We start from the raw sequence: 12,511 nt of genomic DNA on the forward strand, positions 1-12,511 counted from the left end.
ACTGTTCCAGAAAGCTCGCTCGTTTCCTCACGCCCCTCACCCCTGAACCGATCCCGCTGCCAGCCACACCCTCGGCTTCACCCTGCGCTCCTCCGCCGCCTCCCTTCAGGTCAGGACCCACCTCACAGCGCGGCAGCCTTTGCGGTTTAACCAGCCCCGCGTTCTCTCCCAAAGGCCTGCTCCCCACGGGCCTTGACTTCGCAGACGGGCATCCCTTGCTTAGTACAGTAGTGCTGAATCATTTGCGTAAGTCACCTTTTTGGGGAAGGAAATAAGTGATACATAATAAGTATCATCTTTCTAAATTCCATATATATGCATTAGTATACTGTATTGATGTTTTTCTTTCTGGCTTACTTCACTCTGTATAATAGGCTCCAGTTTCATCCACCGTATTAGAACTGATTCAAATGTATTCTTTTTAATGGCTGAGTAATACTCCATTGTGTATATGTACCATAGCTTTCTTATCCATTCGTCTGCTGATGGACTTCAAGGTTGCTTCCATGTCCTGGCTTTTATAAACAGTGCTGCAATGAACCTTGGAGTACATGTGTCTCTTTCAATTCTGGTTTCCTCGATAACCCTGTATGCAAGAGAGCAAAAGAGGCACAGATGTATAGAACAGACTCTGTGGGAGAGGGAGAGGGTGGGATGATTTGGGAGAATGGCATTGAAACAGGTATATCATATATGAAACAAATCGCCAGTCCAGGTTCGATGCAGGATGCAGGATGCTCGGGGCTGATGCACTGGGATGACCCAGAGGGATGGTATGGGGAGGGAGGTGGGAGGGGGGTTCAGGATGGGGAACACGTGTACACCCGTGGTGGATTCATGTTGATGTATGGCAAAACCAATACAATATTGTAAAGTAAGTAGCCTCCAATTAAAGAAATTCATATATATAAAAAAACATAATGAGTATCAGACTAGAGTTTCCCATCTTGGCATGCACGGATGACTTTTGAGGCCGGCTCCTCCCTGTCGTGTGGCTGTCCTGCACCTCGTGGAACGTTTAGCAGCGTCCCTGGCCTCCAGGCACCAGATGCCAATAGCCCAGTCGCGACAACAGCAGTGTCTCCAGATACTGCCAGGTGTCCCCTTGGGGGTAAAACCGCCCCAGTTGAGAACCACTGCCTTGAAAGAATTGAATATTTAGAAAACATCTGAAAGAAAGGGTATATTGTAAAGATTCTTTTTTGTCATGTGAAATAGGAAAAGCCTCCTCAGCTTTCAAATGGAAAAGTTTAGATTTTTGAGTATTGAGTCGATTCAAAATGGAGTACACTTGAACATCCATTTACATGTATACCTGCAACATGCTGCTTATGCATGTGTGTTAGAGACAGTCCGCATGGTTTGGACTGCATTCCTTCCATCAGGTAAGCTTGTTTAGGTCAGCTCTGTGTAGACATAAGCACCCCCTCTCCTTTCCACTCCATGACTACAGGGGTGACCTCAGGGAGACCAGTGCAGCTTAGAACAAGGATGCCATCCTGATGCCAAACCCAGCTGCCCCTTCCTTCATGAGACATCAGACTAAAAAGCTGCTAGCCCGCATTCTTAGATCTAGACCTTGACTCTCATTCTGAAGGGTATTCAGATAAAGAAAAGGCACCCATTTTCCTCAGACCTGCAGGGCATGAAATAACTATGGTTGCTCCTGGGGAAGCCCAATACCATAAACTGACTCTCAGAGCAAAACCAGAGATCAGAGGCAGCCACTATGCCCATTTCTGATGACCTTTTCTGCTGCCTCCTTTCCCTGTTCTCCTAAAACACTTTACCTTCCTGCTTTCTAACCAATCGCCTCTTTAAAAAAAGGAAAAGATTGGGGATTCCCTGGCGGTCCAGTGGTGAGGACGCAGCACTTTCGCTGCTGTGACCAGGGTTCAATCCCTGCTCGGGGCTAGGGTCAGGATTAGGGTTAAGCTCTCACAAGCCGTGAGGCACAGCCAAAAATAAAATATTTAAAAATCTAAAATTAGATAAAATGGGAAGTGATCTCATTAGTACCAGAGTTATGAAACACCAATGTCCGTAAGAACCAAAGAGCCGACGTCAGTAACTGAGAGACGCAGTTGTTCCGTAAAGACAACCCAGTTTAAATTTTTTAACCATCGCACACATTGTTTACTTGTCGCAGGATCAGAATTTTCACTTCCATAAAGAAATGCATCATTTAACTTTTCTTGAATTACTTGTGTCTTCCCACTTTGGCCAAAGATACAAGTTCTGTGAAATATTTCTTTACTCATCAAAAGATGATGCGAGACTAGACCTAAGTGGTCTAGTGGTCTAGGTCTAAGGGGTCGCTGACACTGGCCACTTCAGGGTGCTGACTGCAGAGAGCCAGGGGCCTCTCTGTTAGTAGGGGGGCTGCCTTATTGGTGCTTTGGGAGGATTTGGGCTCAGTACGTCAGATCTTCCCATTTTTCACACAAAGCTACATTTTATGTGAAATCCTGGTTTTAAAAACTGGCTGAGATTTTTAAACACTCTGAAAGCCAAACAGTGCAGACTTCTAGTGTATGTATCCTTTTGGTTAACATTTTGACGGACTCATTATACCGGTCTTTCCCCTTTCTTCGTGATTTGCATCTGCAGGTGGTTTAGCTCTAATTGTAGATGGAAAGGTTGTGTCAGCTCCTGAGGGTTGGAGTCCATGGGGACTGGGAGAATAAAGGTTAGTTAGGGACTTCTTGTGTGTAAAACTGTATTATGCCCCTTGCATGAGTCATGTCTGACTCTTTTGCGACCCTGTGGACAATAGCCCTCCAGGCTTCTCTGTCCATGGGATTTCTCAGGCAAGGATGCTAGAGTGGGTTGCTATGCCCTTCTCCAGGGGATCTTCCCAACTCAGGAATTGAACCTGCATCTCCTGGATTGCAGGTAGATTCTTTAACCACAGAGCCATCTGGGAAATCTGTATCATGCCCTAGCCTCATCCTAAAAATGGTTTATTTTAGTTTCAAGAACTCTTGAGTTAGAAGAAACCATCTAAACCTTGTTTTGGCCCTTTTTCTGCCTTAAGATTCCAGAAAAAGGAAATCCAGAGACCCTTATGTTCATGTCCTCTCCCCTTCATGGACTGACACCTCTGGCCCGGCCTCCTTTCTGCTTCCCTCCCCTTTTCTTCCCCTCCCCGCCTTCCTGAGTAGAGTTTGAAGACTTGCACCTCTTGTATCTTCACCCCAGCCAGTCAGAGGGCAGGATGTAAAGAAAAGACACGCTGTTCTAAGCAAAGATTCCCAGAATGGGAGTATCTGGGCAGCTCTGTTGGGAAACTGCAGACCTTGAAAGTTAACACTGCTTCAAGTTTGAACCCCATTCCTTACACACTGGAGCATACATGTTTGTTAAGTAAATGGATGGATGGATGAATGAATATGGTGTTTATCAAAGGGTTAAATACTAACATGATGCAAAACTTGGTATCTAATACCAAGAATTAAACATAACATAAATCAGGATTATTATGTTGGGAAAAAGCTAAGCAATGGACTGTTCAAGATTTTTTTTAATATATAAAGAAATAACATGATGTTGAAGGTCCTGTGGGGGGAAAGCTTCAATCAGAAAGACCTAGCTGTGGGATAATTTGAGAAAGTTCCAGGTAAAATTGGAAGAGTGACCGAACATGCTAACAGTTTAGCTTCCTTGGGGGTATAAAAATATATTCTTATCCGATAGCCCCACCCTAACTGCTCAGGGTCCACAGCCTTAACCTCACCATAAACCAGCACCTTTCTGAATGACCCAAGGGGTTTCCCACCACCTGTGATAACCGCTGCTCCTTTCAGACACCAGGACGGCTGTGCCAGGCAAGGGGTCTTATCTGAAAGGGAAGATGAGCAGATGGTCTGGTCTCAGCTCCCCTCTCCTTCTGCTGGGTCGACCCTCCGAGGCAGCTTCTTCTCCTTTCCACCTACCAGCAAGGTCTGCCTTACGTTCTGTTCCTAAGGACTGTGTGTCCACCAAGGCGATGAGGGGTTTCCTTCTACTAGGGCCTGAGATGCTGTTATAATCCACTCAAAAAAGTTAGACTAGCCAGCCCTCTGCTCTTACCCATTCATTAACTAGAAACCAAGTGAATCCCACCCAATGCAAAACAAGAAGCCAGGCTTGCTTCCGGTTGCATGATTTCTGACACGAATGCACACAGCTTTCCCTTTCACATTCTAAGTCCCTCTGAGAACCAAATTTTTAAAAATTAAAATCAAACTTTTAAAAACAACAGGGATAAACTTTTAAAATATTGTGCTCAGTGAAAACCAGTCATCAAAGAATACATGTGGTACAATTCCAGTTATACAGAATGTCGAGAATAGGCAAATAGGTAGAAACAGAAAATAGATTAGTGGTTGCTTGGAGCAGAGCAGATGGGGAGTTGAGAGGGATAGGAAGTGATTTCTAAAGGTACAGACTTTCTTAGGATGAGGATGAAAATGCTCTAAAGCTGATGACAGTGTGATTTTACAACTCTGTGAATATATTAAAAGCCGTTGAATTGTATGTTATGTGAATTAGATCTTAAAGTTCTTAGCCAAAAAAGTAAAAAAAAAAATGTTAGTAATATTTTAGCATGTCGATCTGTTTTAGTGCAGAGTAATGCTTGGCAATTAGTCAGACTAATGCTTGGCAAGTGTTCACTAAAAAAAACTCTCCTGGTCCTTTGTTGAACGAACAGACGGAGTTTGCTTTCATACTAATATCCTTGATAAAGTGACAGCACAGTTGATTAGTCTAGGATACAGTGCATCTGAGAACATAAAAGCTAGGCAAAATGCATCGTCCTTGGACTGTCACATGTGGTCATGGGCCTTGTTTAACCATGCTTCTTTAGCAGTTAGTCCCTTGGGACAGTTCACAGATGCAGTGCTCAGGTGAACAGCGAGGCCTCTGGGCTGTGTTTCTCACATTTGTTTCCAGGCAGAACTCCGTACCGACACCAGTGAGCGCGCACTCCCGGCAGCATGCATTTCCTCAGCTGGGCATATGTATCAGCCAGCATGTGGCTGCTTGGCGTGCACGAGGAAGAAAAAGGATGGAGACCCCGAGAGGGGAGAGAAGGCAGTGGTTACGCCGCTAGGAGAACTGGTTACCGTGTGATGTGTCAAGTGTATTCAGTAGCCTAAAGAGACTCCCCACCCACCTCTCCACTTGCTGGGATCTCACTCCTGGTGACAGTTATTTGATGATGAATGATGGACCCAGGCATAGTGACTGATGTCCTGTTGCCTGTGGTGACTATTTTGGGTAAATAAGATGGTTCTGAGTTAATATTTTGGAGCAAAGAAGGACATGGGTGGGGTGCACTAGTGTGCAACTGCTACCACTTAAGTAGATGTTTCTGTAGAGGTTTTGATGTTTTAACTACAGACATAATCACCTATTCACCCACTCTCCATGAAGATAATCTAGGAGAAATACAAGAGCAAAGCAAACCACTCTTCAGACTCACAGTCAGAACACAGAAGGCATCCATTCCACCCACACATTGAATTATCACGAGACTCCAGGGTTCCCAAGAACTTTAAAGGCCAGACAGTTCAACCTTCCACATAAATTGTTGAGCTACAGACAGGAAGAAATCTTCAGTGCCCTACTGCCAACGGCAAAGAGTAAAGCAGAAAGGTAGTGATGAGGTTGTGGGGGAGGGTCCTACATCTTTCTAGTTCTGCCGGGTGGTCTCCAGCCCTCCCAAGGCGTGTCCCTCAAGCCACAGAGTGTCCAGTTGCACTACGATTGGTTCTCAAAGATGAGAAGGAAAAGACCTGTAGCTCTCTCTCCTTTATCTCTGCCATCTTCACTTGATCTGACAAAATGCACATCACCTCTGGGTGTAAGAAGTCAAGATGTAGCTTCCCTATGCAGATGGAGAACAAGTATGTGAAAAGATGCTCCACATGACTAATCACCAGGGAAATGCAAATCAGAATCACAATATCACCTCACACCTGTCAGAATGACTGTCATCAAAAAGAACACAAACAACAAATGTTGGCAAGGATGTAGAGAAAAGGGAATCAATCCCTTACACTGTTGAAGGGAATGTAAATGAGTGCGGCCGCTATGGAGAATAGTATGGAGCTTTCACCAAAAAAACTAAAAATAGAACTACTATGTGTATCGGTTGCTCAGTCATGTCCAGCTCTTTGCGACCCCATAGACTGTAGCCCAGCAGGCTCCTCTGTCCATGGGATTCACCAGTCAAGAATACTGAAGTGAGTTGCCATTCCCTTCTCCAGGAAATCTTCCTGACCCAGGGATTGAACCTGGGTCTCCTGCGTTGCAGGCAGATTCTTTACCACCTGAGCCACCAGGGAAGCCCTATATTTAGTAGCAGTACTACTATATTACCTGGAAATTTCGCTCCCAGATAAATACCAGAAAAAAAGCAAAACCCTGGGGCTTTCCTGGTGGTCCAGTGGTTAAGAATCCACCTTCCAATGCAGGGGACACAGGTTTAATCTCTGGTCTGGGAACTAAGATCCCACATGCCGGGGCAAAAAAGCCCATGTGCTACAACTTCTGAGCCAAAAAGAGAGAAGCCTGAGCACTGCAACCAAGTTCCCAAGTGCTGCTGCTAAGACCCAGTGCAGCCAAATAAGTAAATAAATAATGACATTTTTAAAAAAACAGAAACTCTAATTTTAAAGTATATACGCACCTCAATGTTCTTAGCAGCATAATTTGCAATAGCCTAGATACAGAAGCATCCTCAGTGTCTATAAACAGATGAATGAATACAGAAAACGTGGTATATGTACACAAGGAAATATTACTCAGCCATAAAAAAAGATGAACTTTTGCCATTTGCAACAACATGGTTGGACAGCATTATGCTGAGGGAAATAAGTCCGACAGGGAAAGACAAAAATTGTATGAGATCACTTATATGCAGAATCTAAACAATACAACACACTAGTGAGTATAATAAAAAAGAAACAGACTCAGAGTGAACAAACTAGTGGGGAAGGGGGGAGGGGCAAAATAGGGTGGGGGAGGGGCACAAATTATTAGGTATAAGATGAGACCAATCTAGATAGCATATTGAAAAGCAGAGACATTACTTTGCCAACAAAGGTCTGTCTAGTCAAGGCTATGGTGTTTCCTGTGGTCATGTATGGATGTGAGAGTTGGACTGTGAAGGAGGCTGAGCGCTGAAGAATTGATGCTTTTGAACTGTGGTGTTGGAGAAGACTCTTGAGAGTCCCTTGGACTGCAAGGAGATCCAACCAGTCCATTCTAAAGGATATCAGTCCTGGGTGTTCTTTGGAAAGAATGATGCTAAAGCTGAAACTCCAGTATTTTGGCCACCTCATGCGAAGAGTTGACTCATTGGAAAAGACTCTGATGCTGGGAGGGATTGGGTGCAGGAAGAAAAGGGGACGACAGAGGATGAGATGGCTGGATGGCATCACCAACTCAATGGAGGTGAGTTTGAGTGAAGTCCGGGAGTTGTTGATGGACAGGGAGGCCTGGTGTGCTGCGATTCATGGGGTCGCAAAGAGTTGGACATGACTGAGCGACTGAACTGAACTGAAGCTACAAGGACATAGTAACAACACATTAAATATAGCCAATATTTTATAATAACTATAAATGAAGTATAACCCTTAAAAGTTGTGACTCACTATATTAGACACCTGTAATTTATATAATATTGTACAGCAACTGTACTTCAATAAGAAAATTTAATTTCACAATAAGATGTAGCTTTCCTGACAACATGGATATGTATATTCCATCTGACTTTACCAGGAAGATGCATTTTTTTAGTAATTGGGTGACTGTGTTTTGTGAGTATGCGTTTCAGTGCACACAGGCGCATATGCCCACATACAGTCAAAGATCCTAATTTAAGATGTAGAAACATCAAAATGCTACAGTACTTATCTCTGTGGGAGAAAGTTGCTAGGTAAGTTTGTTTTTTGCTAACTTACGTCTTTCGATTTTTCTACAATAAATTGTATTATTTGTATAATTTTTACTTAAAAAAATCCGGACTTTATAAGAAACTAATGTACACAGTTTTTAACTCTTTTATATCGCAGTCATTTTGTTTACTTGTTTAATTATGTGTTTGTCTATCTTTGGCTGCGAGGGGTCTCTGTTGCTTGATGAAGGCTTTCTCGGGTTGCGGCGGGGCTGCTCTCCAGCTGCGGTTCGAGGACCCCTCCCGGCAGTGGCTTCTCTTGGTGCGGAGCTCAGGCTCCAGGCGTGAGGGCTTCAGTAGTTGCGGCACGTGGGCTCGGTGGTTGTGGTTCCGGCCTCTCGTGTCCAGCCTCAGTGGTTGTGGCACTCAGGCTTAGTTGCTCTGCGTCATGCGGGATCTTCCCGGATCAGGGACCGAACCTGTGTCCCCTGCGTTGGCAGGTGGATTCTCTCCCACTGTGCCACCAGGGACATCCCTGTACATGTTGGTTTTGATCCCTAGAGACTCATCATTGTAATGTTACATATTTCCAGAGTATGTCTGACTCCTACACACCTGATCACTAGTTGGTTCTCTGGACACAGATCCCTGTTGGAGCTATTGTTTCTTTTTCCTAAGAATGAACTCCACCCCTCAAAAACTGTATGTAGAGTAAATCAACACCTTGTGAATTTTCCTGTAGATTTTGTTAGTATTTCTCCTTAGATTTGAGTTGCCTAGCAGACAGTGGCATCGGAGAAGGTGATGGCACCCCACTCCACTACTCTTGCCTGGAAAATCCCTTGGATGGAGGAGCCTGGTGGGCTGCAGTCCATGGGGTCGCAAAGAGTTGGACACGACCGAAGTGACTTAGCAGCAGCAGCAGCAGCAGACAGTGGCATACTACTTTGGGGTTTGGGGTTTACGATCATGAAAAGGAGAGACCTAACCAGCAAGCAATGACTCTTTTTGAGTGTGATGAATAGTGGATTTTTAATGCATGGGAAGTTGCAATATTTATCTTATTTATCTACTTTTAGTTTCAGTTTCTCTGGGTCTTTGTTGCTGCGTGTGGGCCTCCTCTAGTTTCTTCGAGCAGGGGCTGCTCTCCAGTTGCAGGGCACCGGCTCCTCTTGCTGTGGAGCACGGGCTCTGGGGCACGTGGGCTTCAGTAGCTGCAGCACTCGAGCTCAGTAGCTACAGCTCCCAGGCTCTAGAGCACTAGCTCAACGGGCTCAGTTGCTCCGAGGCATGTGGGATCTTCCCAGACCTGCGATCGAACCCATGTCCCCTGCATGGGCAAGCAGACTCTTACCCACTGTACCACCTGGGAAGTCCCAACAGTGGTTTTCATGGCCCAAAGTAGACAGTTGAGCAAGATGTATAAGACTCAGACTTCAGATCTCCATTTTCGGTGATGGTGTCTCAACCGAACTGGCCTAGACATAGTGATTTTCATTTCTCCATTGTGGGAACACATATGGCCCTTCAGCTCTCCTTAGCCCTGTGTCCTAGCCCTAGTAAACCCTGTGATGAGAGCTATCAAAGCAAGCAGGAATCTAGTTGATCAGTAAGCATGCTTGCCGCCAGATCACCACGTCTTAGATGAGCTTGAATCTGGACATCTTCATTTGAGTGGAGTTTGGGGGTTTTTTAACCAAAGTTCAAACATCCTAATGCAGTGTTCATGAAGCTGGAAGCCGGGCCCTGCGTCTGCGTTATTAGCTCTTCTGGAAGCCCTCGCAGAGACCCTCAGCCTCTCGGGCACCGCTCCAAACTGCCACCCTGCCTGTCTGCATGTGCCAGATACAGGCCTCCTCCCCGTGTTCTCCCCTCTAGAGGGCTGGCAGCAGTGATCTGGAGAAACTGTGATGCTGTCCATCAGAGGAACCAGGGGCGGACACCAGGGTTTCAGCGTGGACGTATGATCCCTGCCCCCTCGCTGGAACCGTAGCACTTGCAGTGAACCAGAGACCACGTCCAAGGAAGGGGAAAGCTCACGCCTGTTATGCCCCAGGTGCTGAGGGCTGCCACTGACAAGCACGGGGAGGGTTGAGAGTGCCCATCCTGGACTTGGGCCGCGGCTGGGCAGGAGGGCGACTCGGAGACTTACCCCAGCCCTGACCATGTCATAGGCAGGTGACCCATGATTGTCTGTTTCCCCCAAAACACTGAAAGCTGCCCCAAGAATTAAGACTTGGTTGTCTTCAGCTCCTTGGCATGTTGCCTGGCATGGGATCCCCTCATATATATGTTTGTTGAATGGAACCTCTTTTCTCTCCTGGTTTCTTTGCTTTCTACTAGGAGCTTTATGGAGACATGTTTCACATACTATAAAAGTCATAGATTTATGCAAAATATGTCCATACAAAACAATGGTTTTCTTTTTTAATTCCATTTATTTCTTTTTTTTTTTTTGATGTTGTTGCATCATGCAGCATGTGAGATCTTAGTTTGTGACCAGGGACTGAGCTGCAGTCCCCTGCAGGGGAAGCGCAGAGCCCTAACCAGGGAAGTCCCCAAAACAAGGGTTTTTTTCACTCAGTGGTTTCTAGTATATTCACAGAGTTGTGCAGCCATCAACACTGCACAATTCCAGAACATTTTCATTACCTTGAAAAGAAACTTTGTATCCTTCAGTAGTCATCGTCCATTCTCCCCTCCCACCAGACCTTGGCAAGCACTAATCTAATTTCTGTCTTTATGAATTTGCGTAATCTCGATATTTCACAGAAATAGAGGTAGATGATACATGGCATTTCGTATCTGGCTTCTTTCATGGCGTGCTTTCCAGGTTCTTCCATGCTGTAGCGTGTAACAGTACTTACTTCCTTTTCGTGACTGAACAGGATTCCATTGTACAAATATACTATATTTTGTCTGCCCACTCATCATCTGATGGACATTTGGGTGGTCTCTACGTTCTGAATATTGTGCATGGTGCTGCTTTGTCCAAGTTTCTGTACAGACACATGTTTTCAGCTCTCTTGAGTGTGTATTTCAGAGTGGGATTGCTGGGCCATAAGGCACAGACACATGTTTTCAGCTCTCTTGAGCGTGTATTTCAGAGTGGGATTGCTGGGTCGTAGGTCACTTTGTGTTAACCTTTTGAGGAACTGCCAAAGTGCTTTTCCAAAGCACTTTTCACATTCCTACCAGCAATATACGAGTGCTCTGATTTCTCCATATCCTCACCAACATGTGTTATTATCTGCCATTTTATCGTAACCAACCTAGAGGGTGTTAAGTAGTACCTCAGTATAACCCTGATTTGCATTTCCTTGCAATGACATTGAGCATCTTTTCATGTTTTTTCCTTCATTTTCAGCTGTTTCTCTCTCCTTGAGAAATAACCAAGACTGGAAATACAGAACTCAGTTGCTTACACATATGCTTCCGCAAGGATGAAACCGTGTCTTAGTTGTTTTTATATTACAAGCACTAAGTACAGTGTTAACTGTTCAGTCGTGTCCAACTCTTCACGACCCTGTGGATTGTATATAGCCCGCCAAGCTCCTCTGTCCATGGAACACTTGAGCAAAGGATACTGGAGTGGGTGGCCATTCCCTTCTCAGGGGATCTTCCCAACCCAGGGGTCAAACCCAGGTCTCCTGCCTTGCAGGTGGGATTCTTTACCATCTGAGCCACCAGGGAAGCCCAAGCGAAGTGGCAGCTGCTAAAATAAATGTTTTCTAAATTCACAAATAGACGACTGATTGGATGAACACACAGATCTCTCAGTTCTCCTTTTTCTCTGCCCAGATCCCTCCCAGAATTCTCTTTTTTTTTAATGTCTGATGAGAATTTTGAAACATTTGAAGTGAACTCAACAGATGATTCATGTTTGCATGATGCTAAAGTAAACTAAGAAAAGCTGTGATGTTTAAAAAGATAATCCTTGTGCCTTACCAAATCTTGCTTTGAACTCATTTCTCTCCCTCCCAAATGGGAGAATCTTCTAAAATCAAGTCTGAGCACAGTCATTATGAAAAAGGTTCATTTTCTTCTGTTTTCTCAAAGGCTTTTTTCCTGAAAAGTAAGCCCTCCGTGACCCAGTTTAATGAAAGATTGATGAAAATGTCATGATAAAACATATAGTAAGTCATCTGTCATTTCAACCTGGCTGATCTTTTTTGGACACAGTAAGGGTTTCCTGAGTCAAAGACATTCGTAAAGACCATGATCAAGAGAAAGAATGATTTTGTTTTCTCAGCCTCTCCACATCCCAACAAATCAGGCCTTTTTGGTTTTCTCTGAAGCTCTGTGCTTCTGTGATAAACCTCTGGTACCTATGAAACTGGATTTGCTCTCTGAAGCGTTTCTTATGTTTGGACATTGTGTACAAGGAAAGGAAAGAGGCAGACACGGGTGGGAAGTACATAGCTTCTGTTCGTGTCTTTAATTTCCTGCGTCATGGAATTTAATAAGCTCAGAGTGCAGTAATAAAAAGTGTTATCACAGTTGGATTTGTTTCGTAATAAGCAAAACCACTATTTACTGCAGACATGAAATTAAAAGATGCTTGTTCCTTGGAAGAAAAGCTGTGACCAACCTAGACAGTGTATTAAAAAGCAGAGGCATCACTTT

General features: G+C 44.6%; 1 protein-coding gene across 9 annotated transcripts in view; it reads left to right on the forward strand.

The window, feature by feature from the left end:
• THRB (thyroid hormone receptor beta) overlaps positions 1 to 12,511 on the forward strand; it is a 439,443-nt gene that overhangs the window by 395,725 nt on the left and 31,207 nt on the right. The gene's annotated exons all lie outside the window — the stretch shown is intronic.

Source organism: Bos javanicus, chromosome 27 (assembly GCF_032452875.1).
Source record: "Bos javanicus breed banteng chromosome 27, ARS-OSU_banteng_1.0, whole genome shotgun sequence".
NCBI lineage: Eukaryota > Metazoa > Chordata > Mammalia > Artiodactyla > Bovidae > Bos > Bos javanicus.